Genomic DNA, 6,307 nt, shown 5'->3' on the forward strand with positions numbered 1-6,307 from the left:
TAGGCTCACGAAGTGAGCATCAAGAAACTCACGACGTGAGTGACCCTCCAGCCTCCTATAAATAGAGATGCCCCCCTCCATTCATTCTCACACCTCCCTTCACTTCCCTCTCTCTCTAGAACTTCTCTCTAGCCCCGAAACCCCCCGAAAAGCCTAGGGAACCTTCCTAGCACGAGGCGGAAGCCCTGGAGTGCCCGACGGCTCCAAGAAGAAGAGCATTTCGGCTCAGGAACGCTGCTCCAGCGAAGTCTGATTTTGCGAAAAACCCGCTGTAAGTGAGCTACGCTTACGCAATTTTTAATATAGCTTCCAAATGATTATAGTAAAGTTATTAGGACTTTAAAATAATTATTTGGGCTATTATTATGAGTTATATTGAGTGTTATTTAACACTTATATAATAAAAATAATAGCTAGGCTATTCATTTGTCGCGGTTATCGTTAGACTAAACACTAATGGTATTGATACAAGGTTTTATCGAAGGAAATCGTTTTGAGAGTATCAAAGCGCTGTCCGAGTGCTGAGTCACCACCTTTTCAGGTGAGTGCATAGTTACTTTCATCTTACACATAGATATGAAGTATTTTATATAAATTACGTGCTATGCGGGCATATTATCTGAATACTTGCTGTCTATACTAGACGAACGATTTTATACACGTTTTAAACGATTTAAACTGTATATGTATTTTATATCTACGAAAATGTTGGGATAAAACACAGGTAGATATAATAGATGGAATATGAGCTGGACGATGAGTTGAGAGGTGTTATAGACCACGAGGTGAGGGTGAGAGGTGAACGATGTGAGATGCCTTTTCCCAAACGATGGCCCCGTCATTCAGCAGAGTATGGATGACAACCACGGACTATTCTAGACAGTCCAGTGGAACACTGGCAGGCTCGCAACCTGTAGGTGTTGTGAACGATGTGTTCACCCGGTGTACTCTAAACCTAGGTGATCATGTAGACTTGATGCCTAAACCCTGGTGATCATGCAGACTTGATGCCTAAACCCTGGTGATCATGCAGACTTGATACCTAAACCTTGGTGATCATGCAGACTTGATGCCTAAACCCTGGCGACTATGCAGACATAGTGCCCGTTGTGTAAACGATAGCAACGATGGACTTCGTTCCGATTCCTTAGGATGATCCTTAGGAATGTATGAACGAGGAATGGTTGATTCTTTGAGTAGATCCTTAAAAGTAAAGAAGATAATGGGGATGGATAATTGGGTTGATTGTTTGATGTTTAAACATAATAATTATATTGTTGTGGGTTGAAAACCCTATGTACTCACCAGGTTTCCCAACCTGACCCACTCAGTTTATTTATATCACATGTGTCGATATGAAGTGACATTACACTGAGAGATTAAAGAGATGTAGATCACTAGTAAGTTCTGTTTATGCTTATGTTTCTGTATTGACGATGACATCCCAAACATTTTAAAATAAATAAAATACGTTTCTTCGAAAATGTTTTAATAACGTATTTATCATGTTTTTCTGGGAACAAATTCCGCAACATTTTTATGAAAAGAAATACTCTGATTTTTATAAAGCATAAACAAAATCGGTCTTTTCTAGCTGTGAAAATGGGGATGTCACACAGTAGCAAATGTGAATGGGTTATGTTTGATTTCTTCTGTTTGCATTTGCAGAAAAAGGTCTATAGCTTGATCGTATAGCCCCTTTAATTAATGAATACCTTGTAAGCATTGAAGTCCAAGACACCACATTTCGGCCAGGCATTTCATCGAATACCTTCTCAGCCATTGAAATCGATTCAGTTTTTATGTGTGTGTGTGTATATATATATATATATATATATATATATATATATATATATATATATATATATATATATATATATATATATATATATATATATATATATATATATATCAATGAGGGTAGTGTTGGAGCTAACATCCTTAGGAAACACATATTTAATGCAATCATATTGTATTTTTTTTGCCTATTATTTGATCGCATAAGCTTTTGTATATTTTAATCACACAAGAAAAGCTTACCACATTAACTGGTAAACACAAACGATGAGACCTGAAACCGAACTCAACCTCCTTTCAACTATATGATTGAAGTCGAAATCAGGTAGCAGGATTTTGACGGTTTGATCCTTCAAGATCCCATAGGTCTTCAAGTTGCAGCACGACCGGTCTCTCTGGCGATTTAGGGTAGGGTTTTTGAGGATTTCATCTGGTTCAAGTAAGAAAATAGTGTGACTGACATTTGAATAGGCTTTGAAGTATCAAAAATAACTTAATACCAATAAATTATGAAAAACAATGAATTTATTAGATTCAACATATTTAATCGATTTTGAAGGAGCGGCGGGTAAGTTGGGATACGAAAGAATTTAGGGAAGACGATGACAATGTTACACTGTGGTCCCTAGAGTTTTAGAATTGTTGTAGTTTTAGTCTTGTGATTTAAAACATGGTTGATAACGACCAATTACGAAATAAATTTAAACTATAGGGGCCATTCGTGTAATTTAGAAAACTAGTTAACGGATGAATGATTAAAAACTAACCATAATGACGTAATTGACATGTATAGTAAAAGTTTGATGACTTAATGCGCAAAAAAAAAAAAAAAAAAAAAAAAAAAAAACATAATTGGTCATATCGGCAAATCACAAAAAATCATTGTGCTACGGTGATATTATCCCTAGTCATACGATCCTAATAACTATTTGTTCTTAAAGTTATTTTTATTTATTTATTTTTAATTTGTTATTTTCGAACTTAGATAATACAATTAGGAAATGAACCAAAGTCGATTTTATAATTCGTATAAAAAGTAGGTTGCATCACCAACACGATATAATCATTTTTCCTATTTTTCTTATTTTTCTCATTTTTCTTTATTCTTTTTAAGAAACATGTGACACTCATTATTAATTTAAACAAACTATCATAAAAAAATATTCAACTTTTGAGTATATTACATCAATACACTGAAAATGAAGAGGCCTACCATTAAATTCTTATCATGGTCGTAATGTTTATATGAATTATTCTTAGAATAACATTTAAAGAGTGGATAAGGTTACAAGTTATTTTATCCGTAAATATTCATTGTGAAGTGTAGTACTCATGCTTCCAAGCTGCATTGACCTTTGTAAGAGAATACGTTTGGATTCAATATGTGTTAGATGAATATATATTAGACGTATCTTGAATTTTAAGAGGTATAAATTATAAAACTTTTTATACAAATCAATTATTCATAAATAAATCATTAATACTTCTCAAAAGTTTAAATACTTCAATTAATGAATGTTATAAGAAATTCATTTAATATTATATTATAAAGCATATTAGTTTATAACTCGTGAGAACCACGGTTATAAAATTAATTAAACTTTAATATTAAAAAATCAAAATTTCTAATCAATTATTTTAAATAAAATATTACTTAAGAGATATTTCTTTTAGTTATATAAAATTATAATTGTTGATTTAAATAAATATGTGAATATAATCTGTATTGATTTTATTTTATTTTTTAACGTAATGTTATTAATTTAATATAATTAGAATGAAAAATTTTAAAATTTAAAATTTAAAATGATGAATCAATTATTAATTTTAGAATTTGAAACTTGAAATTGATAATTAATTTGTTGACAAATGACATAATATGTTGCATATAGTTATTAATGAGGAGTTCTAATATTATGATATTTGTCAATAGGAGAATAAACATATTCATTTATTAAAATACGATTAGTCATATTTTGAATTTTAAGAAGTATAAATTACAAAGTTTTTTGTATAAATCAATTATGCATAAATAAATCATTAATACTTGCCAAAAATTTAAATACTTGAATTAGTGAATGTTATTAAGAAATTCAATTTGGAGCAAAAATAACAATTTTGAAATATTAAATTCATGTATATAATTTAATTTACATTTCTTTAACTAGACATCGATATTAATTAATTTACATCAATAGTATAAATTTATTTTTTATACTCAAATATTTTGAGAAAATTTTTATTAAAGTCCTAAATTTTATTTTTTAAACAAAAAATCCTGACTTTTTCATTTTTTGAATAAACAAAACCCAAGAAACCGGCTAATTTATTCACCTTTTTACATACTTATATCTATTTTTACATATTTGTGTATTTTTTAAGTTTTTATATGTATATATTTACGTATTTTAAATGTATAAATGAATTTTTTACTTACTTATATGTATTTTGAACTATATTTTTATGTGTTATTTTTTATATATTATGTATATATATATATATATATATATATATATATATATATATATATATATATATATATTATGTATTTTTTTAGTATTTTGTATAGATGTTTATGTATTTTAAATGTATAAATGTATTGTTTTACATATTTATATGTATTTGTTTTAAGTATTATACATATTTTTGTGTGTTTTTATGTGTTTTTAATGTATTATGTATTTATATGTATTTTTACGTATTTATGTATTTTTCGTTTTTTATATAGATGTTTATGCATTTTTAATTTTTAATCGTATTATTTTTACGTATTTGTATATTTTTTACTTCAACTCATCTTCACCATTTCATCTAATTCACACAACTTCTTCCAGTATATCTAGATCATTTTACTACATACCAATATATTTTAAGTTTTTCCCATTCGATGTTTAATTTCAAGTTAAATAAAGGGAAAAGCTTAAAATATATGTGTATGTAGGAAAATCATTTAGACATATTCAAAGAAGTTGTACGAATTGGATGAAATGGTAAAGACAACTTGAAGTAAAAAATATATAAATATGTAAAAAAAAAATACAGTTATACATTTAAAATACATAAACATTTATATATTAAACTTTAAAAAATACTTAGATACATAAAAATATATATAAATACACAATACATAAAAAAAGCACATCAAAGTACATAAATTATGTAAAAATATTTAAAAATACATATAAATGTGTAAAAGTTACATTTATACATTTAAAATACATAAAATACATAAACATCTATATAAAGAACTTAAAAAAAATACATAAATACATAATACATAAAAAAAATAACATATAAAAAATATAAAATACTTTAAAAATGCATATAAATATGTTGTAACACTGTAAATTGTCAAAAAAAAATTTTCATTTTTAAATCACATAAAACATTATCACATTTTCTCAAATCACCATGTATCAAGTGTCAAAAACACGATTTAACAAAACAACTGATAATATCCCAGAATCCTCGACATAGTCTCAAACATGTGTGTACAATTAAGTCTGCACCTTCCCGTGATCATGAGAAGTACCTAAAACACATAACACACAACACGGTAAGCACGAAGCTTAGTGAGTTACCTAAAATACCACATACACAAATAATAAGCCTCTCATGGCTATAACTCGGCATGGACCCTCCAGTCTAATGCGTCTCGGTGAGGACCCTCCAGTCTTATGGCTCGGTGTGGACCCTCCCGTCATGTGTCTCAGTAAGGACCCTCCGGTCTCACAGCTTGGGTTGGACCCTCCAGTCCTATATCTCAGTGAAGACCCTCTGGTCTCACGACTTGGTTTGGACCCTCCTGTCCTAACTCAGTAAAGCACAAAATAATATAGCATATATCGCAAAACAAAAATGCATAATATCACATAACTCAATATAAACACATAGGACCCTCCTGTCGATAACTCAAATAAGATCCTCTAGTCACTCAATATTACCACTCAAGTAAGTATAATGAGAAGACTCACGCCGTAAGTAAGCAAGTAGATCTAGTACCCCACGAATAGTCTAGACTCCGCTAACATAATATAATTATCTCTAATCAACAATTTGTAAGAACCACCAATCTAACTCTTCTACTACGTCTTAAAAGGGTGAAAAGACCATTTTACCCCTCCATGGTCACCAAAGTCCACAATTGACCAAACCCTAAAAGTCAACGGAAGTCAACACTCGAGTCAACAGTCCTTGTTGACCCAACTCGATGAGTGCACCTATGTGACTCGTCGAGTTCCTCCTGTCCTCAAAAGAATCGGGAAAACTCCAACTCAACTTGTTGAATTGTCTCATCAACTTGTTGAGTTGTAGCGCGTCCAAACTATCAGAGAAAATCCTAACTGACTTGTCGAGTTGGCTCATGCACTCGTCGAGTCCCTCTTGACCAAATTCTCATTCAGTCGATTCTAAGCAGAAATACTGTCCCAAACTCTATATCTAACCTCCCAAGGATGAAATACCTTGTAAAGCTGCAAGCTTTACGTCCATGCATGGAATCTAGGGCTCG

The sequence above is a fragment of the Lactuca serriola genome, chromosome 4, assembly GCF_051521515.1.
Source record: "Lactuca serriola cultivar US96UC23 chromosome 4, Lser_US96UC23_V15, whole genome shotgun sequence".
NCBI classification, from domain to species: Eukaryota; Viridiplantae; Streptophyta; class Magnoliopsida; order Asterales; family Asteraceae; genus Lactuca; species Lactuca serriola.